The sequence below is a fragment of the Podarcis bocagei genome (assembly GCF_964188305.1).
Source record: "Podarcis bocagei genome assembly, chromosome: 9".
In the NCBI taxonomy this organism is placed as follows: Eukaryota; Metazoa; Chordata; class Lepidosauria; order Squamata; family Lacertidae; genus Podarcis; species Podarcis bocagei.
In genome coordinates, this window is record NC_138134.1 from 37,995,032 (window position 1) to 38,020,145 (window position 25,114).

Consider the following 25,114-nt stretch of genomic DNA (forward strand, 5'->3'; position numbering starts at 1 on the left):
TGCCCAAAATAGCTCTGGCAATAAGAAGCTGCATCAGTGTCACTTTTTCCCTTGAGCTTTTTGAATGCATTGTTTGCCACATAAAGCAAAGGAACTTAGAATGTAAACTCTGACAAATACAGTGTTGTTAGCTATTCATTCAGACCCATCCTTTTAAACGCCTGGTGGGAGTTTTTAAGTTTAGACTGTTTCTTATCAGAACTGGAATGCAGGTGAGTATGGGAGGAAATGAGAGAGAAGGCAAAGTGAAGCTTTGGCAGGGAGTTTGGCAGACAGGGTGCTGCTATACAAAGGCCCCGTTCCCTGTTGCATGTCGAGGCCCCGTGACCACCCTGTTCCCTGAGGGGATAAATAACTAGACAGTGCACAATAGGTTGGTGTTATGGGTTTAAATAAGGCCACAGCTTTATTGGTTACAGATGTGTAGGTTTTGGCCATAAGCAATGAGGAAAGCAATGCGAAATATCACTCTAGCCCACCTGCTGGCAGTGTCACTAAGGGAGAAGCCAATTGACAGGGAATGCCCTATGACCTACGTCAAATTGAGGCGTCCCCCAAACGGTTCCCGTTGGAAGAGTGGAATGGCCCTAGCCCCCGTCTGGGCGTTGGACAGGAGCCACTCCTTCTGGATCTTTTTAACAGGATACCCTTATGTGTGGAGGAGCTGGCGGAGGCTACAACCTCCCCTGCATTCAAGATCTAAGCTTACCTAATGCCTATCCACCAAGATGAGGCCGAATGGCCTGGCAGGTCACCTATTATCTTGGCCCTGGGTGCGTGGCCAAGTGCCCCCATTGGGCAGTTGATCCTGCGCTCAGAGGAATACCCACAAAGCCCTGTCGCTCAAAGAAATACCCACAAAGCCCTGCCACCATCGGTCAATTGGGCTGCAGGGAACGATCCAGCCTGCCATACATTGGTTCATGAGTGTGACCCCACGGCCCACCAGCAAAGCCACGTGCCCCAGAAGGGTAAATGGATGTACCACCACCTGGCTGCAGTAGATGGGCAGATTCTGTATGAAAAACAGTCATTATTATTATTAATTTATTACTTATTCAATTTATATATTGCCCTTTATCCGAAGATCCCAGGACAGTGTACAACATCAAAAACAATTTACATAGAATAAGAAAAACAATAACAAAACAATCATAGAAAAATAAAATCATAATAACACTCCCCCCCCCACTTTAAAAGACCATTGATTGTTTAATGGCTGAAGGCCTGGGGAAAGAGGAATGTTTTCTCCTAGCACCTATAGGCATGTAATGATGGCCCCAGGCAAGCCTCTCTGGGGAGAGCATTCCAAAAATGGGGAGCCACCACAGAAATTGATAACAAAAATTTGTACATTGGTAAAAACCTGCATGAAAAAATGTGTTCATTGGGAGAAATTTGTACTAAAATGCTGAAGAATTTTCATCTGGATTATATTTATTTATTTATTATATTTTTAAAAATTGCAAATTGCTGCATATATGTGGAGGCTTCAATTTAAGATTGAAACTGAGAAACTAAGAGAACAAAAATTTACAGATTCTTCCATCGGTAGCTGCGACCCAAGAGAGGGCCTTTTAAGATGTGCTGCCCCTCTCATTGAATGGTCTCCTCTAGGAGGATTTGCCTAGTTTCTGGGGATATGACTGTTGGGTCTTTCTATCATGAGGCTTTTTTTTTTTTTTTTACTTGTCTCTGCTTTTAAATCAGCTCAGTTTATTATCATTTTATCTGTTTGTTTGTTTCTTGGCTGCCCTTATAGGATTCATACTTAAGGTGGGGTATAAATATTTCAATCAAAAACTAAATAACCGGGCCTCTGTTTCTCCCGCATGCCCACATAGATTTCATGAACTGCAAGCTCAAAGAATAAACAGACCTACCATTTGATACAGTCTACCATTTCAGACACAAGGGATAGCTTGTTTGAAAGGACTCCAGCTTCAAAATCTCCCTGTGTATGCAAAACTAGCATGACAAGAGAGAAAAAAGACTTAATTGTCAGAAGCATGGCTAAGGAAGAAAGGAGCTTGCAACTGAAGGATGGAAGCTGTTAGGGTTGCCATTTATTTTTTCTGGAAGGGTTCCTGTGTCTTTAACAGAGATATAACAACCAGTGCTTGCCCTGCTTCTGCTAAATGCAAAACCTTCGGGGAAAAATATCAGCTATTCCCCAGTTTGCATGTAATGTTGAACAACAGTTATAAATAAACTATGGTTTAATATCAATGAAAAGTGTGTCAGTGCACATTGCTTTAAAGCTGGCTTTCTCCCTGCTCGTCCCATTACCCCATGAGGAAGAAACAAACCACAAGTAGTAGCTCACATATAATGCTAAGCCAGTTTGTTTCCTCAAGTCTGGCTGAGGGAAGTATGGGAAGAGCAAAGCAAACACTTTATAGCAGCATGCACTATCACACTACTCATTTGAATTAAACCACATATTATTTTTAACAATGGTTTAATGTTACATGCCTAGAAAAGAGGAGACAGGAGATATGAGAGCCATCTTCAAATATCTAAAGGACTGTCCCATGGAAAATGGAGCAAGCTTGTTTTCTCCTGCTCTACTTCAAGTTACAAGAAAGGAGATTCAAACTAAACACCAGGAAGAACTTTCTGATGATAGTTCTTGGGAGATTGTGGACTCTCCTTCCTTGGAGGTTTGTAAGCAGAGGCTGGATGGCCATCTGTCATAGATGCTTTAGTTGAGATTCCTGCATTTCAGGCAGATGACCCTCACGGTCCTTTCCAACTCTACAATCTGATTATTTAAACCTGTCAGGAAGAAGATGCTGCTGAGATTCTCCTGCCACCAATGAGCAAAATATTATGAATCAAAGGAAGCACAAAAAGGCCTTCATTCAATCTGGCTGTCTCATGCATCTGAGACAAGTTTCTAGAGATGGGTCATGAGTGTTTTCTCAGCTGACAGAAATTGTGGGCAAATGGGAAGGAAGACTACCAATTCTGCTTCTTTATTTATTTGTACTGATCAGCTTTGCCTGCCTGTGTGTCATCATAGCACCTTGGAAATTATCTCAAGAAATTATCTCAAGAAAGCTTCAGCTGTCTGAACCTCCCATACACGTAAGTTATCTACAGAAGTTATGCTCCATGTTCTCTCAGCATCAGAGGTATGGCAGTGGTAGGACAGGGAATTTTCATTAGCAGCAAGGGATGGATTCTTTGAAAATCATGAGGCCAGGCTTATCCACACAGATTTTTAAGATTTCCATCTTGGTTCTTAATCTTAGCAAGAAATGAGTTATGCTAAAAATACGATTCTCCCGTATGATATACATCATTATTATTATTATTATTATTATTATTATTATTATTATTATTATTATTATTATTATCATCACCTGATAATACTATATGCATATACACTCCAGGTTTCCTAAAATAGCCAGCGCATAAGCAGCTGCATACAGTACTGCATTTAACTTCATTAATTTTGCTGAAGAAATATTAATAAGTTGAAAGAGGGCTTTAACATTAAAAATGTACATGGTTTCTTATTCATAACACTTTAGGGTTAATATTGAGGATAGGAAAACATTAGTAGACAAAAACTACAAAAACCTAGCCACTATAGGTGCGGTATTTCAATCTCCATTATGTACTTACTGTTGCCACATCCCCTGTTCTAGTTTTCTGCTGGAGCTTGTCAACATTTTTTTTTTTTTTTTGACGGAACATCTGGGTCCACTCTTTGCCATGAATGGCTTCCTGTGTGCAAATTTCTGCTATGGGACATTGGGATTTATTTATCCAGAAACACATCTTTGAAGCCCCATTTTGTCCTCACACTGAAGTAGACTTTCCAGATGTCCAGGTCTAAAGCAGATAGTTTGTGCTGGGTCTGTCTCACTTTTCCTCACTAACAACCATTGGACGATTCCTCACTTCAAATCTGTCTTCTTTTTAGGCTTCTTTTTAGAATTAGGCAATCTAACTGCACACTAATACAGGACAAAATGGACTGGAAGAACATCTATGGTTTTATTTTTTTAAAAGTATGTTTTATTTATTGAAATATTATATCCCCCTTTGATCCTAAATGGCAACCCAAGACAGCTAATAAGACTCCTTGAGTCCCTGTCAGGGAAAAAGGTGGGGTAGAAATAAATCTATAATAATACTAATACTAACAGCACCTTGAACTTGGTCCAGTAGTGATGACTGTTTAATGAGTATTCATTCTAATTATTTTTCTGGGGAGGATAGATGCTGCTGCAAAGCAAGTGTTGACCCATTTTTCAGTGCATTTCCATCTCACTTTTCTTATTGCAAAAAGTCCAATCTCAGGAAAGTAAGTTTGTTGGCAAGAGCTCCAAATCAGCTTTCACTGTGCAACCTGAATTTGCTAGTCTGTGACTGAATACATCCTGAAAACAGCTACAGTCTGGAAGCACCCTAAGGTGTTTGGGGGCAGAGATTGAGCATTAAAAAGCTGGCAGATTTTCTCCTGGACATTTTGTGCTGAAACTGCAAAGCCATTTATACACACTACATGAATTTCTCTGCTCTTTCAGTCGCCTCCATCTTCCATGAAGAGAGGTTGCACAGGAGCCTGCAGTGAGTGTAGATGGCAAGGAGGGATGGCTGCATGTGAGGTTAAACTCTTCCTCCTCCTTAGAACCAATCCTGGCTACTGTGTAAATCAGGGGTGGAAGACCTGTGGCTCTCTAGCTATTGTGGGGCTCCAGCTCCCATCACTCTGACCCACCAGGGGGTGACAAAACGGCATACTGCAGGGGACAGAACTTACCATGGGGCCTGGCCTGCAGCGTGCCCAAGCCATGCACCTCAACTGGGAGTGACGCGGTGGCTTGGGGCCCCACGCTGCCCCAAATGGCGGCATGGGGCTTGTGTCCGCCAGGTGGAGTCCATGGGCAGCTCACCATGGCAGCCCCCTGGGCAGATTGCTGCAGTGCCCCCATGGGTGGATCGCCCTGCCCCCGCCACTCCCGGTGCTGGAGCAGCTCGCTACGCCCCTGTGACCCACTGACGATATTGTCTGGGGCTGTTGGGAGCCAGACTCCAATCTGGAAGGCCACAAGTTCTCTTTCCTATGTGTAAATTTCTTCACTCACAAGGTTAGTTTCTGGTGTTAGGAGAGATAAAGCAGCCTCTGTTAGTCTCTGCTTAACTGGACCTAGTCTTCATGATTACCAGGAACAATGTGCCAATTCCAACTTTCAGGAAAACTACTGTTTATCCACCCCCCTCCCGTGCATGTTTACTCATAACTAAATATTGTTACAAAAGTCTGGGTGCCTGCCCCTCTTTCAGCAGAGTGGTGGCAAAAGCCCGTGGGGTCCCAGGCACCCACACAGGGTCTGTGTCCCTTTGGAGAATGGAAGAGACTGCAGAGACTGTTGTGGCTTTTACAACTGCAGTCTGCATGGAGGGAGTCTGGATTTTACAGCATAGTCCTTTCCAGAGGTGCTGGTGCCCACAGCAGCACAGGCAACCTTCTGCCAGCCTGCCCAAGATGGATCTCAGCTCTTCTTCCAGCAATCCTCCCCCCGCAGCAGTTACCTTGGCAACCTTCCAAATCTCCAGTCTCTGTTCACACCTGGGGCAAGATGGAAGGAGTTCACTTATATTGTTCGTGTTCCTCTATTGTTCTTTTGATAGCCGTAGCTCAGCCAGGTTGTTTTGCATAAGCTAGACCAAGAATTCCTTTGCAACTTGCATTCTTCCTTCATATCACAAATAACCCAGATCCTAGCATTTATTAATTTATAAGGTTTAGGGGGGGGGGTTATAAATCTATAACACCAATCAGTAGGGCTTACTCCCAGGTAAGTGTAAAGAGGAATGTAGCCTTAGCATGGTTTGTGGTGGCTTGCCAAGAATCTAATTCAGTCCATGATGGTGGAGTCAACTGATTGGCTTTGCATCTGCTGGGACTGCATAATGCTCTGAAGTGGTCAGAAGATCTTTCCAGCTGCGTTATTCCTCTACTTGTGGAGTCTGGTGGCTTCTTACATAACGATTCTCAAGCCGGTTTTGTAACTGTCTTTGCCCTAAAAAAAAGAAGAAGAAAAAGCTCTGTGAAGTAAATTAAAAACATTACTGTTCCCCTTAAAAATTACTGGGTTTGGGATCTAGAAGCCTGACCAACTTTCATGACTGGTCATCTCTGCTGTTGCACACATGAAAACAAGTCCTTTGATAAATGAACCCAGCATGTTCAAACTGTGTAAGAAATGAAGCAATGAAAGGAGTGCAGAACAGACGTTCTAAATTATTACCTACATTTAAAAGATACAAATCTTTAGGGAAGCATCTGGCTTTTCCACTCTTGGTTCACTTCTGCTTCATTGCTACACAGGAGGATGACAGCTTGAAATAAAAGTTCCGCTTTAGTAAAAATATAAACATTATTTTTATGGGGAAGATTACATGCAGAGATGCTTGGGTATATGCTTTGTGATGACTGGGGAAAATGTATTGGGTGGGGTTATGCATAAAATACATTGTATTATAAAATTAGGTTGCTATATAGTGCTTAACAGAAGTCCTGGTTTTTCACATCATGTGAATAATGGATTCTTTGCAGTGCATCACTTACAATGTGATTTAATAGGGTCTAGTTACTTCTGTGCCATAAATGTCAGTGTACCAGTCTCGCTTCCAGTACAGTCCAACACATGTTTACTTGGAAATAATTCTCTAGTAAGCATGTTTAAGATTGTAGTCTGAAGCCCTTTACTGTAACCGTGGCTGTATGATATTAGTGCATGTCGTTTAATAATTATTACAGGAAATAAAGTAACACTCATTTTCCTCAACATGATTGGCAAATCTTTAATTTGCAGCTCCCTAAGTGCAGAATTGGAAAAGTATCGGCTCTGCTTGGCAGGAAATCTACAACAGCTGAGCTGTGGAAGTCCCATAGAGACACCACAGCTGAAAGAAATTTTAATTTAGGCCATATATCTCGGTCTACCTTCTATGAAGTTTGCTGCCATCTAGTGTTGCAAATATTGGTTAGTTGCTTCTACCAGTTGCACAGACGGGCGCTGTGGGTTAAACCACAGAGCCTAGGACTTGCCGATCAGAAGGTCGGCGGTTCGAATCCCTATGACGAGGTGAGCTCCCGTTGCTCAGTCCCTGCTCCTGCCAACCTAGCAGTTCGAAAGCACGTCAGAGTGCAAGTAGATAAATAGGGACCGCTCCGGCGGGAAGGTAAACAGCGTTTCCGTGTGCTGCTCTGGTTCACCAGAAGCGGCTTAGTCATGCTGGCCACATGATCCGGAAAAACTGTCTGCGGACAAACGCCGGCTCCCTCGGCCAAAGAGCGAGATGAGCGTGCAACCCCAGAATCGGTCACGACTGGACCTAATGGTCAGGGCTCCCTTTACCTTTTATGTAATTGTACCTACATACCTACGTACCTATGCATCTTAGTATAAAAGCAAATAGACAGATACTTATGGAAGATGCTGTCAGTGGTGAAAGAGAGACTCATTAAAAAACAGACCTAGAGGACCTTTACCATACGGCTTTTTGAAGTCGAGGAAGAGTTTGTTTTTCCAGTTGGCTTAATTGCAGGATGGTGTGAGGCTTTCAAAGCTGCTGCTGTTCTATGAACTAAGGAGGAGACATTTTTGGTGCAGGCACCCCAATAATGGAATCTCCTTTCCAGTAAGGCTTGCCTGCTGGTGTGCATGCTAATGCCTTTGTTTTCATTAAAGACTTTCTGGTTTTTATTTTCCCAGACCATTTAAAACCATGTTTAGTCCTGGATACTAAAGATTTCTAGTGGGGGCTTATACAATGTTTCTAGAATTATTTTGTGCTGCATGGGCTGGTTTTTAGGTGGATATTGTATCGATTTCAGGTTTTAACCTCATTTTGATATTAACCTCCCCTGGCAGCTGCAAAACAGGCATGCATGCAAGAGATGACACTTTCCTCTTCGAAGCACCTCAATGCTGGGAAAAGTGGCAACATCTGAAACATTTCTACGACTCATACAGTTATTTAAAATGCAGAAACAAATATGGCAACAACACCATCAACATGCTGTTTTAAGTTGTTAGCTGCCTTCTTGATCCCTTGCAATGGGGGTGAACTAAAAAATCTCTCTCTCTCTCTCTCTCTCTCTCTCTCTCTCTCTCTCTCACACACACACACACACACACACAGCAGACTAGGAATGTAGAAGGAATGATGTTTTAGATTAAAACATGGCTGTGCACAGATCCATCTTGCAGTTCTATCATGTGACGCAGCATCTCTAGAGATGCTCCTGCCAGTGGTAGAGACTGGGATATGAAAGCTAGGAGCTAAACAGCTCCTTAAACCTAGGTTATAGGCACAATAACGGAATGTCTAGGCACACTTTTTTTTAATAACAAGAATACAAAGCTGAAAATGAATGAACTGCAGCTAAAATATTATGTTCATTTTTCACATGGTCTGGTCCTTTCCCTGCCCACCCCCCTAGTATTCTTCAGAGGGTCTCTTCTCCAGTCTTCAGAGAGTAGCTGGAAGTGGGGAGGCAGAAAAAGGCCCTCCTTTCCTTCCACTCTGCAGGTTTAACCTGAAATCTCAGGTGCAGTAGTGTGCCCAGAACTCAGAAACTGCCTGCGCTAATGAAATTATTGTCGCAAAATGTGCCTAGAACAATGGGAGTTTTGAACACTGCCTCCTGCACCTTTAATAGTCCTGTAGCATAAGAAGTTTAGCATAGGTTCTGGTGCATTCTGAGTAACAGAGCAGTCCGATGGAGTTAGGGGGGCAGAGTGAAGTGGCAGGTGATTCTCCTACTTTCAAAGCCCAACAGGCTCATGCTAGATGGGTTAAGAACTGGGGTTGTTTTCCTCATCTTTTTTATTTCCTTAGTGTTGGTTTTGGGTGCAAGGGGAGATCTAGGTTGCTGTACCTGAAGAGCTTTGGATCCAGCAGATCCTAGGCCACCTATGCCCTTGTCCTGCAGCAGCACTAATATTTGGGGAGCTACTACCAACAGGAGATTTATGCCTGTGGATCTGTTTGCAGCTGGACTGGTCCAGAGGTGCCTTCACTCCAGTGGAATGTCTCTCTGCTGGCAGAGGGGTATTTCTGCTCCCATCCTAATCCCGTTTACCAAGCAGGTCTGTGCATCTGTATTGTTTCGGAAGTCGTCTTCTTCTTTTGACCCATTTGAAAATGGAACAGATTTGAAAATGTAGTGACTAACACTGCCCTATTTTGCAGGTGCTGAATAATGCCCTGCTTCCCTGGATGAAAGCAGCTGTGTGGAAGAAAAATAGGCTTTAAAAATAATAATAATCAGACACTATGCTGCCTGAACATCAGATGCAATGCTGGCAAAGTTAAGTATTTTTAAAGTCCAATTGATTTCAGTGGGCACCTGAGGAGCCATGAGTGGAAATGGAGACTAGCCTGAAGAGCACTGAATATGGAACGATAAAGCCATCATCTCCCGTGGTGTTCTCAGCACATTTCTTTCTCTCTACATGAATGATATCAACCCAGGCTATTGAAGTACCCCATTTCCTGTTCTGCATCTTATTAAAAGGACTTTCCCCTTTACTTTCTGTTCCTGCATCATGATGAGCCTGAAGCATTCAAAGAACATCTGAGTAGGGAGTTAGATCACAACTGCTAGCTACACTTCCTGCATGCTGGCATGCATTCCTGCATGACAATGAGGACCCTGAGCAACCCATCCATTGGCTGTGTGCTTGGCAGAAGTGTGATGATACATGTATACAGATGTACATGCTGAGACCTCCATTGGGATTGATCAGGGTTGCTGCAGAGGCAGATTTAAGGGAGCATGACCAGTTCAGCTGCACAGAGCATGGAACCTTGGGGGATGACACAGGCGACCCCACAACTATGCTTGGGAACAGGGGTCAGCAAACTTTTTCATGCAGGGGACCGGTCCACTGTCCCTCAGATCTTGTGGGGGGCCAGACTATATTTCGGGGGTGGGGGGAGGAATGAACAAATTCCTATGCCCCACAAATAACCCAGAGATGCATTTTAAATAAAAGGACACATTCTACTCATGTAAAAGCATGCTGATTCCTGGACCATCCACGGGCCGGATTTCGAAGGCGATTGGGCTGCATCCAGCCCCCGGGCCTTAGTTTGCCTACCCATGCTTTAGAATGACAGGGGGCACAGAATTTGGACGTCACACAGGGTGCTGCTGAAATTTGAGACCCCAAGGTCTGCCACTGGTTGCTGATTGCACAGAGGAGCTCTGTGCAGGGTCTCTTCACATTTCTGCTAAATGTGTAATTGGCAGTGGTGTGACTGATGGGTGCATTGATATTTGATAATGTGGCACATCCATGTCAACCCTCTTCTTCCCACATTCATTTGGGAATGTATGACAAGGGCCATGTAATGTGAGCATCTGGATTAGAGAAGAAAATAGGGAATGGTGGTTTTGACAGCAGCACAGAAGTCAGAGTGGGACTTGTAGATAGGGTGCTTCCAGATGGATGTTTATTGTGCAATTGGTGCTGCTCAGGAAAGCAAGTGTTTTGCAGTGTTCACACATCTATTTGGAACATCTAAATTACCGGTGCTTCCCCCCCCCCCCTTGAAAAATAGGTTCCAGCACTCACCATGAATTTGTTACTGTAAGTGCCACACTTTTTAACAACCACAAAATGGTGCCAGTACTGCGTACCCTTGAGTACCCCTTGAAAAAAGCACTGTTAATTACCTGTATGAAACACTAAGCCCTTATCTAGAACCACCCATATATAGCTTTTTTATGCAGCATAGTTCCTTTTCTCACTGTTATGTCCCATATTTCACGCTGGCCTAGTTTGGCAACTCCACATGTTCTGGTTTCTGAAGCTGTTTTCACCCTGGAGCTCTTTTGAGGCACTGCATTCCCACAATTAGCTCGAAGTGGAATTAAAATGGTGGTCCTATACAATCACTTAATGGAGCATAATGGTCAAACTGCACCAGTAATATTTGGTTGTAAGTGCCATTCACCAAAGATTCTTGGCAATGCTAATTAAGTTTTTCTTCCTTGTAGGTTAAGACTTTTCATTGGTAGGTCACAATCCTAGCAATGTCTACTCAGAAGTAATTCCTAGTGAACTGAATGAAGTGTCTAGTAATGATTGCTCCTTGGGTAGACTTTTAATTGCCTGATGTCAATTCTGTTGAGATAATGTGGAAAAGTTTCATCAAACTGATAGTGGCCTTGTTTCAAAGAGGTCTGTAACACATTTTCTCATGCCCCGTCCTTGATTTCTTTGTTGCAAGGAAACCAGAAGATTTGGCACTCTTCAATCCAGATGAAAAGGTTTTGGTGGAAGCACAACAAATTGTTGTGAAGGTCTTTGCGTTTCCATGCCGTATTTCTTCGCAGTGCAAAATGGTGTCTTTTCTCTCAATGTTCATGGATAATGGAAGCCACAGCCCGTAGCTGCAACCACTAGAGGGCGATGCAGCACTGAAGAATGACAGCGCCGAGAAAACATCCCAGAAAATAGCAAATATTTGGCATAATAAAATTTGGGGGGGGGGTGCGCCCCATTAACAAACAAGGGCAATTCATCACCATTCATTTTAAGCAATGTTTCAGCTTCCATTTTAAAGCTTTTACGTAGCTTGCGTAGGTGTGAGTAACTATGAAAGCATTCTGGCTTCTTTTCAAATTGGAATTCATACAATTTCTTTTTGTCAAGCGTTTTCATTTTATTTGAACGCTTTTCCTTCTATGCAAAAAACCCAAAAAACAAACCCACACAGAAACAGGCTTGGGGGAGGATGTTATTGAAGTAAACACCTGCTAAGTTCCACCCACCTTACCACTGAGAGCTGAGAATGGGAGGCTGCAGCTTAGATTTATAGTCACAGCATGTTTCTCCGTCTCTGTGTCCATGATGAGGGACCCAATTTATACCTATCTTTCTTTAGCCTGTGCAATGTTTTGATTTATTTTTTTTTGAAAGCACAATCAGATTCCATTGTATTTCTGCCTCCCCCCGTATCTTCTCTCCTAAGGCTTTTTTCCTTTATGAGAAAATCTATAACACACCTTTAAAATCTTACCTAGTCTTGGGACATCGCTCAGTCTAAATAATGAAGTTAGCAGGTCAAACTGAAAACACTATCAGTCTTACACACTTCTTTGCACAAAGCAGATGTCCAAATGACACCCCCTGCTCTTGCCCCCCTTTAAATGAAACCTAAAGATGGAGAATGAAGACAGGAAAATGGCCACCCTGTGAAATTTACTGTTCAAAACAAATGCTTCTGGACCTTGGCATAGGGAGGGTGATTTCTAGGCCTAGTTACACCAAAGAATTAACCCTTGAATTAAATGGTGTTGACGAAAAGGAGTTTTACACAGTGTAATATGTATTTTTGTGACCTTGCTTTTCTATGCCTATAACAAATAATGGAGCACGTTGCAGCTTTTCCTTGTCTTCTTCCTCTTCAGTCTCAGCAGGTTTTTTTTAATTGTTTTCTCTCTTCTGAACTGAGTTTAAGACTTCCATCATTCCTTATGCAACATGACCGGTGCTTTGCTCTTTTCCTTCCTGTTGGTTCATAATACTCTGTTTAAAAGCAAGAGTGAGCCTAGACTCTGAGATGAGTGAATGGGTGACTGAATGTCATTCTCCCGATCAAACAATCATGGCTGCATCTTCTATGCCACAAAGAGTATATCTTGCACCACCTTTTGCAGGGCTACCTTATGCCTTGTACTTAGTTTGGTTTTGCCATTTTAGTTTTCTGTCCCAAGTTCCTACCCCTGTGCTCAGTGCCAGATTTACATATAAGCTAAACAAGCTATAGCTTAGGGCCCCACCCTCTTGGCCCCCCCCCCAAAAAAAATTTAAAGGAAAAAGACACCTGGATGTACATTTCCAAAATACAAGATAAAAAACAAATACAATAAAACCTACATACAGCAACAGTGTTTTGTGTTGTGTAGGCTCCTATGATATAAGTAATGCCCCCCCCCCCCGCTAGCCTGCTCTCTAAAATACCACATATTACCTTCAGTAGCTTAGGGCCTCATCCAACCTAAATCCGGCCCTGCCTGTGCTTCAAGGCAACCCCAGAGCCCTCCTTATACCACAAGCCCCAACCCAGAATTTGTGTTGAACCGTCCACTCTCCTCATTATTCCTTGGCTTCTCAGCTCCCTCTCTTTTCCTTCTTAGTCTGAGTGATTTCAAAGCCTGAAGATGCTCTTGTCAATGGCAAGGAGCTGCCATTGCTATGGCTTTCCTGTCATAGTTCTCACTTCAAATTAGCATCTCCCTCCAATATGATCCACTTATCCATGATGTGTGTTCTCACAAGAGGACCAGCTCTTTAGAGATGGCTGTTGGCCGCGTTGCTTTGTAAAGCATAAAACAACACAGTCCTGCATGAAGGGACAGCTACCAGGGGGACTGAATCGCCTATTATTCCAGAGAAGCAGGAGCACTTCCACTTTTGTCAAGAGGAAATGCTCAAGGGCACTGGAATGTAGCCTGCAGATTAGAACAATCCACATAACTACATGGGATCATCTGGCAATCTGAGTTCGCAAATATGCTCCTGCAGGTAATATGGATCACTGCATATTGCATAGTCTCTGTGTTCTGCCTGCAATGATCTCATGCATAAATCGGCACTGCTGACAGAGGGATCATGGGCTTAGCAGGCCTGTGCAATTCATTTCATTGGCAAAGTAATGATGGCCGAGGAAGAAACTGTGACCCACACAATTTCAGGTGCACTTCAGGCACAGGCTTAGAAAAGCAGGTAAGACGTTACTGTGTAGATACTGCCTAAGATGCCCCTCTTGGCTCTTGGCTTGTTATATTTGGCATGCTGTGCTTTTGCCTAGTATAAAGGTTTGTTTAATAAAGGATAACAAAATATAATGTGGTTACTGGTGGCAAAGATCCATGCTCCACTTCTCTGGCCTGGAATTAGCAGCTACCTACTAATATGCACTGTGACTGGCAATAATCCAGGAGAGGAAACAAAATAAATTGAACCAGTGTGCATGGAATGTGCTCAGACTTGTTAAATAACTCATCCAAATGAAATGTGATGTTTTGCCAGGGAATCAGATACAAGTATGGAGAGTCGATTTGTGTGTGTGTGTGTGTGTGTGTGTGTGTGTGTGTGTGTGTCTGTGTAACACACAGAGAGAAATGCGAATATAAGAACCAAACATACCATTTATTTACTGGTGGTCCAACCAAGGTGTATGATTTGTGCAAGGTCTTCTGCTTGCCCTATGGGCTTCCTATCATTTTTGCTCTCATGTACTTCCCCAGTCTTTTCCCTGTGAAAGAATCAGGGCAAGGAGAAAACCACTTGGACTTCTGCCTAGAAAGCATGTGTCAAGTGGAAAACTGCTCTGACCTGTGATTTCTAGGTATGGGACAAATGGAAGTGTGGAAGAGCCCTTAGTTCTGAAGGAAGGCAAGGAAAACCAACATTATTTTTCATGGTCAATAAAGGGGACTCTAAAAAGCTCAGCAAATAGTTCTTTGTATGAAGTAGATACCTATTGTTTGCAAATGAAAACCAGATCCTGATTTATCGTAACTCAGGGTGATACTTCAATAGGAAAGTTCAGTTTGAGAACAATAACCAAAGCTATTGTCCCTTTTAAAAGCTATACATACATTTAAGGACTTTCAAAAAATTTATAAGGATGCAATGCAGCCAACTGATGCACTTTAAAGTCAAACTAGTTTCACAAGCTGCCCTGTCCTGTTTACATCAGTGGAACCCAGAAGGGATATACACACACACATGACTGGGTTACCTCCATATGATTAGCATAATAAATATAATAACATTTTCTCTTCTCCTGATACTACTGCATAATATCAGCACACTTCCGGGATGCTTCTGCATACAAAACATTTGGGAGACATCTCTATACTCTTCATTATATTATCTATATGGCAACAGGAAAACATATAGAGGCATTCTGGGTGATTACTCACAGTTACATGGTAGGAGCAACGCAGCTGTAGATGCAAACCATATTATGCAAAATAATCCATACATGAGAAGAACTCTATAAACTAGAGCTTTGCACTGGATTCAGTTGAGAACTGAATCCCAAGACAAATCAGGGCCATTTGGTGGGATCTAGGTGTCCTTCAAGTTGTGTTGACACAACCTCGGATGGATTGAGTGGCCCAGTGCCATCCTGGGCTGCCAGCAATTAGGAGAAACTGGGAAAAAGCGTGGCTGTGTTATGTACTGAAGTTCTCACCCTGGGCCAGCAGGGGGATACTGTAGATAGTTTTCACTCAGGTCCACATATGCAAATAAAGGATTGAAAGTGAAGTTCAGTGATTGGATAGTTACGGAAAGTGTTACAGTTGTGTTGTAGTGGAGCTCTATATAAGCAGGCTGGCTGAACCCTTCAGTTCAGTTCTGTTCTGGTCTGTGAATAAACAAGAGCTGTTTGAAGAATCGCTGTGTTGTCTGATATGTTCACCCACAACTTAACAGGCTGCATCTTCATGGGAAAAGGTGGGAGGTGACTTTCCCAGCAAGGCCTCTCCTCCTCTCTGCCCCTTGAATCAACACCAGGCAGTACAGTATTAGATTCTCCAGTGTAACAGGTGTTAAGCAGGGTGATCCGATCATGAGCAGTGCCAGTCACTTCTCCCTTGAAAGCGGCTTCTTTTGTGTACAAGGAAGCAGCTCATGAAGGAGCAGCAAGGTGCAGGATCTGATCCCCTGGCTTAAAACCCCCTCCTGTCCATATTTTTAAACCTAATTTTAACTGTATGTTAAACTCAGCTTAAAAAAACAACAACTCTTAAAAAACCCTTAGCCCCTCCCCTGAAATGCTGCAGGGATAAATCCAGCTGGATAAGGGGCTTGCTGGGTGGCACAGGGCACATCAGCCCAATCCTTGGGCCACGTCTTGGGGCCACAGGGCAGATCACAGGGTCCATGAACAGCCCTTATATAAATGCTCTAATTATGGCAAAAGTTTCAGAAAGAAAACACATTTGATAATGCATCAGAGAACCCGCCCAGGCCTTGGGAAAAGCTTCAGTCATAGTTCACTGCTTACAGAACATAAAAGCGTAGACACAAGAGAGAAACTGTATAATTTTGTAGAGTGTGTGAAAGGCATCCGTTGTCATACTGAAGTTCTCTGACCACAAAAAATCCACATAGGAATGAAAGCGTAAGAATGTAGGGTAGACTGGGGAATGAAAGCTCTGTGAAGGATTGTGTAGGGGAAATTCCCTTAGTATAAGGATTCAAGTTGTCATTTCTTTTTGGTGCTACAGAAAGCCATTTCTGAGTATTTTAATATACAAGGGCAAAAAGCATTAGAAGTAAAGGAGTTGCTCTACCACTGAGCTATGCCGCTTCTCTAAAAATTCTGGTAGCTGGCCTTTGTTGGCCTGTATGAAGTCCGCCTCACAAATGATGATTCAAGCTGTAATTGTTCACAACCTGCTCTGTTTTCTTCTGCTCCTTTCCCCTGCTCCTCCCCCAAACACCCACTCCACATCCATCCTATAAGGATTCAAGAAAAGGCACCCTATTGGTGTCTTGGGTTTACACATGACTGTGCCATGGAAGCAGCCTTTAGTGCTCTGTTTGCCCCCTTCTAACTTTATAAAACAAGCAGAACCACGTGAGAGAGCAAATTTAGGCATGGGGAGAAATGTGATGCTAAACTTAGATCATTACTGAAACAATATGCAAACTGAAACACAGCCACTCTTATCTAATTTTTGCAGTTCAGTGCAGTTCTCCAGACAAGTAATGTGTACAGAAATGTACATACTAAAGCCTAAATATGAATGCTTATATTAGTGAGATGAACACACAAACATGCCTTATCTTAGGGGAAATGGCATTCCGAAGATGTATATATTAGGCACAATTGCATATAAAAATGTGTGTAGCAGGAGGAATGTGTACACCAATTCTGATGAATTTTCACGAGGACTTTTAGAAAACAAAATCGCAAACTGATTTTGAAAGGCATGGTTGGAAAAAATGAGAAACTGAGAGGAACCAGAATTGACCTATTTATCCTATCCATCTTGATTTGCTTGCAGAAAGCTTAAGGTTAGGTTAATGAGCATTTGTTTTGATTTGTTTTGTAGGTTGGTGATAGGGCAATGAGCATTTATTCTGATTTGCTTATGGGGTGTTATTTATATGTCTTTATGTTAGCTATATTTTAGTGTATATCCCTATCAAAGCTGTTTTTAAAATGGGTTTATTGTTCTAGGGTGACAGAATATAAATCCACTTCAACTGTGCAAACCTTTACGGTATACGCTCGAATCCTTCCTGCAAAACAGCAATAGTCTATAAGCAACCCATATGACATTGTGCCTCATTAGCCGTTTGACACATCCATCTGGAAATTATATATGGGTTGCATGTTGGTAACCATTTTACATGTAGATATGTGGTCTTCAACAATAAGAATGATAGCTTTCCAATGCCTTGATCTCTGCTTTCTCTTATTCAATTGGACACAGCGATAGTTCTCTTGGGGATACATGCTGTACTAGTGCTAAACAAGAAAGGCATATTCCGAAGCAAAGGGGAATCCAAGAGGCATCCTGAAAGCTCTGGGACTGAAGTGCTTTGAAGACCTGCCTGCTCGTGAGCTGCGCTGGCTTATATAACTCATTCAAAACTTTTGGGAAAGCTGCCCTAGAACACACAATGGATGCCCGTTTCGACCCTTCCTGTTGAGAAGGTATGCATAAATGTGCACAGGGAAGCTTAAAGAGAATGTTATTGCTTCAAATAATAGAAAGGGGTGATTTGATTATGCATCAGTGTTACTCGGCAGGGAGGATGTATTATTCACTTGCTGTTGCTAGGTTACCAGCCTTATTTACAGATAGAAGTTTCCAGAGAAGGGAAATTTGAGAAGCTTCAAGGACAGAAGGCAAGCGGGAGGGAAGAGGCACCAGCAAATCAAAGCTTGTTAGTCTAGAGTGAATGTTAAACACCTTTCTACAAAGAGGCCTAGAATAAAAAAGAGAAGAGTGGGTGAGATAATATGAAAAAGCGTGTCAGTAAACTGTCCTTCTTGACCAGCAGTTCTGATTTCAAAGGATGCTGTTGGCTAAGGAAGATAGAGAGAAAATTAAGTGTGGGTGTCCATTTATAGAATCATCGAATTATAGAGTTGGAAGGGACCCTGAGGGATCATCTAGGCCAATCCCTTGCAATGCAGGAATCTCAACTAGATCATACATGACAGATGGCCATCCAACCTCTGCTTAAAAACCTCCAAGGAAAGAGAGTCAACCACCTCTTGTGGGAGTCTGTTCCACTGCCAAGCAGCTTTTATTGAGAGAAAGTTCTTCCTGATGTTTAGTCAGAATCTTCTTTCTTGCAACTTGAATGCATTGGTTTGGGTCCTAGCCTCTGGAGTAGGAGAAAGAAGAAGCACACAGGTTTAAATTAGATTATGTAGGCACATGAGAAGAAGCAAAGACCACAGAGTAGCTTTAAAAAGAGCAAGTACAGCCAGATGCTATGGCAAAGGGCTCAGATGGGCTAGTGACCTTGGAAACACATTGTTGTCTGGGAGGCAGTTGATGTAGACCTCTTGTACACATGAAGAATAGGATACATGCAGTATGTGGAGAAGCTGCATCACGTGGTGTGCTACAGCCATTGACGTGCAGAAAATGAGACTAAATTGTGCTATATTGGTTGAAGTGGGGTGGGAAATAATTTGGGACCTGAAACACATCAGAAAAGGCTAGCAGTTCTGGCCTCCAAACATAATCAGTGTCAATGAACAAGTGTCTTTTGGTACAAACAGAATCGCATAATTTGCACCAGTTTTTGTTCAGGAAAAGAGTATAAAACAAATCCCTCAGTACATTTGCTTTATTATTTTTTAGCTATTTCAAAAGCAGCTTAGAAGCCACTCAGTGACTCATCATTTGTAGGTGGTAGCTTTATGAGTAGCTAAATGCAGCCAGCAATTGTTCTCAAACTCGATTTCTATCTGAAATCTAGATTCCTATTTGGTCCAGCAATGCCAAAGCATTTTCTTATAGCAGGAGCATGAACGCTACATAAGTTGAGCCCCGAAGGTAAAGTTAGTTAAATTTCTGATACAATTTAAGCTGATGGCATCAAATTGTAATAGGTGTTTCTTCCAATTCAGACACACATCAGAAAGAAGGCAAATGTAATTTCGATTATTTTCTGATTCTGTGAAAAGGAATGTTAAATATAACAATAAAATGTTGCAGTGATGAGTGGTCCCGTTCAGGATTCCAGTTGGCCAGCCATAAGGTTTTTCAGGACACTCCATTCCATTGTCCCTTCCCCTGGGTTCTGAGGCCACAGAGTGATTAGCGCCTTGGGATAAATGATCATGTACACAAGTCTTTAAGCGATCATGAAGTTGAGGGTGGGCATGGCTTAGACATAGGTCACATGCTTTGCCTGTGAGAGATCCTAGAGTCAATGACTAGCATCATTGCTTAAAGTACAGCGGCAGCAGGATTTGAAGAAAAGCCATTGCTAGTTAGTGTTGACTTTCATGGGCTAGTTCGGGTGTAACCAATGTGACACCTTCCAGTTGGACTACAACTCTCTTCAACTCCAGCCTGTAGGGCTAATAATCAGGTATGATGTCTGTTGTAGTCTAAAACTACTGGAGAGTATCACGGGCACTGTCCAAATATACAACGGTTCTCAGTTGATGCAAGGCAGCCCCTTATATTCAATAACATCTCTGGCAAAATAATATTGTTGCATGTATGTAGCCATCTTTGATAATTAATGATTATTGAGCAGAGGTCTTAGTGCTCGCACTCACTCACTCACTCACTCACTCACTCATGAAGTCAAAAAAAGAAAATTTAATGACAGACTCAATTGAAATTCTTTTGTTCTGTTTCTATTTTTATAAAAGCCACAAGAGATTAGGTTAGAATTTCCTTGTATAACAGTGATTGCCATGGTAACGAAACAAATTTAAAGCCTTAGGTCTCCCCACTCTCAAGTCTTTCCTTTATATTGAATATAAGGATCTCAGGTTTTGTCCTCCTGCCCTCCAAGTCAATACACTGATGTGTATTGTTATACAGAACCCTATGAAGAAACCTGTTGAGTTCTCAACACCGCGTGGAGCCTGTTTTTAGTAATTAAGGCACAACACACAACACACTTACCAAAGCCAAGTTTTTGCTATTAACTTCTATTTGCTATATTCTATTCTATTTGCAGTAATTTGCTCACACCTTCCATTTTTTAAACATTTCCTGGGAGTTCAAGAATAACTTGTGAGAAGGTAAGTGAGACAACTACATCTTTTATCTCGGTCTTCTTATTCCTCCTGTAATTTTTCAGAATTAAAGTCCAGTACTAGGCACACTTACTTTGCCGTGGGACCTGTTTTTAACACGGTAGTCTTGGAACTGATACAGCTAGGTAATGAACCTCATCATTCAGCATCAAAGTGAGCTCCTGCTACATCCTGATATGGAGCCACTGTAGATACAGGATTTCTATTCAAGGTAAAATCGGGAGCTCAGCACCACCACTCAGCACCCTTCCTAGAAGCTCTCACTAAACATTTACCCCTATGAATATTTTGCAAAACTCACAGACTTGACTACCTGCTGATCAAACTCTCCGTGGTCAACTCACCTTTTGAGACATATCAACAACATAGGGTTGTAGCCAACTGAATTCTCTGAATTCTCCCATTGCAATTAATAGAACTAAGTTAGTGATGTGCATTAATTTTAATGGATCTGCTCTGAGTATGATTAACATTGGATGTAATCCATAATTATCAGAGGAGCCTTGCTGGATCTGAACAAAGGTTTTTATTCATTAAAGGTTTTAAAGCAGAAGTTGGATGGCCATCAGTCATGCATACTTTAGTTGAGATTCCTGTAACCTCACTTTTTGCAGTGAGGGCATCACCAGAAGGCCCTCAGAACTGGATCTCAGTGTCCAGCACTGGTGGAGCCAATTCAGTGCTCCTGCTGGTGTGTTTCCACCACCTCTAACCTCTCAGTCATCTTGTAGCACCTCTCTTCCTCCTGGTAAGCAACTGCAACCCACCTGCTAAGAACCTAACATAGTGGCTCTGCCCTTCACAGTCCGCCACTTCTGCATTTCAGTGACACCTCAAATTCTTTCCATTTTTGCCCCTTGCACTGTGGGTGTCACACTGAAGTTGCAATTACGCTGGTGCACTAATGGTGCCCAAGAATGACACAAATCCACTCTGCTGGTATATCTTTGGACTCAGTAGCACTGGGGACTTATTTCATCTTTGTCCAGGGTGCTTAAGTCAAAAGTTGGACTGTACTGTTATTCTTTAAAAAAATATTAGTAACAATGGTTTGGGTACTTGCAAGGTAACCTGTTTTTATGTCAAGATATATTAGTCCCCCCCCCCCCTTTGGTTATATTTCAGTGTGAATTTTTGAGTCAGATACTGTTATATTATAAAAAGCTTTTCCTATCTCTTCCACTGTTAAATGTTTTATACTGTAATGTATTATAACACAACACTTAATAAATTTTGACTTGGCACCCCACAGGGCAGACACTATTTCAGCCTGACTTCAGCACTTCATGATTCTTTCTGCAGAGATTGGGGATTTGTATTCCCCTCAAATTCTGCAGAGATCCCCAGTCTTTTATATACCGTATTTTTCGCCCTATAGGATGCACCACCCCATAAGGCGCACCTAGTTTTTTGGGGGGAAATAAAGGGAAAAAAATTTATCCCCCCCCCGGCACGGGGCTGGGGCGGGGGAAGCCCGAGCTTGAAGGGGAAAAAGTGTGTCCTATGAGGCAAAAAATACGGTATACAGATGCACTCATTCTGGATACTTTTGAACTGCATGGACCTTGGATTAGACCACAGCCTCCTAAGATTGATTCCTGAATTAGCTTGTTGCTCCTTAGATTCTCAAGGCTGATTTTCTATCATATCCATTCATCAAACCCATAGGAAATAATGTATCCTGGAGATGAATTTCAGAGATTTGCTTCAAGAGGCAACTCCCTCATATCCACCAGCTGATAAGTATTTTATGCATGTGTCAGGAAATGGTCCGAATGGGAGAATTGGGAAGTGTATCCTCAGTCAGATCAGTTTCTCTCTGAAGCGGAGGAGAGGGGGAAGATTCGCACCCCTTCTCCCCAGCAGTTTCAGTAGGAGAGAGAGAGGAGAATGCTGCACAGCCTCCGTAGGAGTTACCTAACTACAAGATAGTAGAAGAAGAGGGGGAAAGGAGGGAACAGTCTCCCTAGAGAGCCTGGGCAACCCCTCTCCCCTTGGGCTCATAGGTCTCTCCGTATTAGAGAACAGAGAATGCAGAGGGGTTGAAATTCTCATTGGTGCCCAGGATGTTGCTGGGGATGGAGGGGGAACTCTCTTTGTGGAGAGATATGGATTCTTACCTTGCTGAATAACTGAATAAAAAGGACTATAAAAGACAAACTGCTTGTGATTCTTGACTATGAAGTTACCAGAGGAGGAGAGGCCTCTCCACGCCTGGCAGTATGCTGATTTGGTAGATGGCATGGCGTCAGCAATGAAGCGACCTAGGGGTAAATCAAATAGGCAAGATCAGTTACACGAAAATATTATCTGGCCTCTGCAGAAAGACATTAATCATGCCAGAGGTTTCCCAGTTCTGCCCCATGGGTGCCTTTGATACTCAGGTGAAAACCTTTGATTCCTACCTGGAAGTAACCCAGTTCCACCATATTATCACTTTTTACCACACTTTAATCTTAAAATAATACTTGAAGCAGCTTACAATACGGCTTAAAATACACAACAAAAAGACAAACACTAAAATTGCATATTAAATATGATAATATCCAGAACAATAATAATATATTCCACCTGCCCTTCTGGCTATCCCCAGTCTCTGAGATTCTGACTTAGATCCTGCCTAAGTCCATTCCACAATGCTGTCCTCCCTATGGTATCCACTCAAAGGTCTGCAGCCCTAAGCAGCAGCCCTTCATAAGTGTAGTCTACCCTGGCCACTCTGGACACTGCCTGGCCCAACTGTTAATCTGAATCCCTCCACCAGCACCTTCTCCACCTCTCTATATCAGACATTTGGAATCAGTGTGGTAGTTCAACATCATTTCTGAAGTGCGAAACTCCTTTGTTGAGTGTGGGCTCAACAACATGCCAGAATGGCATATCTTCCAACATGACATGGCCCAAATCTGGGATTCCATCTTTTGGGTCCACACTCTCATGTGAGTCCTGTGACTCGTATGAGATCATACCCCCCCAAAAAAAGCGCTATGTCCAGGAATAGTGGCCCAAAACATGTTTTGGGGCACCATGCCTGAAAAAAAGTATAAGGTTGTGAAGGCCATTTTGGCCATTGTCCTCTTGTGAGAAAAAAGGGATGTCCCATGTTTATTGGGGCAGTTGATGGGTATGTAAATGGGTTGGCGACATCACAGCAAGGCCAGACTGTTTCCATTTACAGACAGATGATGCGAGTAAATCGCTACTGGATCTCATCCACAGTTACCTGCAGCAAAATGTTTGCCCATGGACTGTTCACTTCTCTCATAAAAAAATAAGAAGTACTGTCCACTCTTGAATGTCTTTTCTTCTAGTTTTTTTATATAAAGTTATTCAGTGTGCTAGTTTGAAGCAACAATTAGATGCAAATAGGCTACTTTTCCTTTACAGAAGTAGGGCAGCTTGAGGTGCTTGCGGTACCAAGTCACAAGAAAAAAGGGTGTTTAGATCGCGTGCAAAATATTTTATGGTTTATGTAAATCTGCTGTGTGCAACGGTCTGAACAAAAATTCTGTAAGAGATGCCTTTCTGGACACTTTATAATTTAAAAATCGATGACAAGATACACTGAAAGGATGAGAAGATTATATATATTTATTTACAGCTGGTATCTGTTTGTTTGTATTGGGATTTATTTATTTATTTCAACATAGCATTCTTTAGTCAGTTTTTATTTCATTTAACTCAACTAAGAAGGAGCCATGCATCCACTTTCAACTTAAATAATAGTGACGTCCTACTCTGTATCTCCTTTTGCTCAAACATTAGCTCCACACCCACATTGATTCAGAGCCAGATATTGGGTGGGGTGGTTGATCCTCAAGTCAGCTTGAGGCAGACTGGCCTGATCCGGAGGTGGGACAGTTTGTGCCAAGCCCAATCCTTCACTATCCTACTCCTCAGGCTCTTCAGATGTGTGTAGTGCTATTCCCTGTCTTTCTCCCATTCCTTTCTTAACCAGAGTCCTTGGATAAGATCAGGTTTGAGCAGCACAAAGGAGTGAGGATGGAGGGATGGGGAGAACCCATTTTACCATTTCACCTCTACAAGAGTAGATCCTGACATACAGCAGTTAACAGTATGAGCATGGTTAGACTCAAGGGTCCTCATGTATTCTTTGTCAAATGGAAGCTTAGTGCTGAGTAGAGGAGGTCCACAAGATATAGGGCAAGTTCATAAGGGGGGTGCAATTTCCAAGACTTGACAACAAACATGTCAGATTATTAATCTTTTGAGAGTTTTATGGGGTGATTGCTCACTTATGACAATCTATTAGCCTATTTGCCATTTTGCATGGCAAAATTTAACACACTTTAACACCCATCACTCTTGCTAAATATGGAGTTGTGCTGCACTTATTGTGTGGTGTGTGGGTCAATTACACAAACTAGCTCATTGTGTGGTGGAGTCTGGTCTAGTGAAATTATGCGCATGCCTCATACAATAAGGTGAGCTCAACTCCATATTTTAAAAGTGGGATCAAAAGGTCTGACATATTTTAAATAACTGCCGACCTTCTGATCAGCAAGCCCAAGAGGCTCAGTGGTTTAGAGACAGCACCACCCCTTTCCCTTGCCCAGACACTTAATACTCTATGGGAACTGCTCCAATCCATTGGTGGTTTCCTTGTAGTCCACACTGAAGAATAGGAATCTATACAAATTTCAGAGTCCAAAGTTCAATGGAAATGTTGCACAAAATTCTCTCTCTCTTTTTCGAAGTTCTGCTTCTTGTTTTTTGTTTAAAGTTGTGCAACCGGTCTTTCATTGGGGAGCCTAAAACAGGATTCTTGGAAATGTGCAAGTAC

General features: G+C 42.4%; 1 long non-coding RNA gene across 1 annotated transcript in view; it reads left to right on the plus strand.

Moving 5' to 3' along the window:
- Positions 1-2,786: 2,786 nt before the first annotated feature.
- LOC308595199 overlaps positions 2,787-25,114 on the plus strand; it is a 37,957-nt gene continuing 15,629 nt past the window's right edge. Inside the window, exons 1-3 of the long non-coding RNA XR_014011903.1 lie at positions 2,787-3,090; positions 17,504-17,727; positions 20,232-20,295. This is a non-coding gene — a long non-coding RNA (uncharacterized lncRNA). The remainder of the gene's footprint in view (positions 3,091-17,503; positions 17,728-20,231; positions 20,296-25,114) is intronic.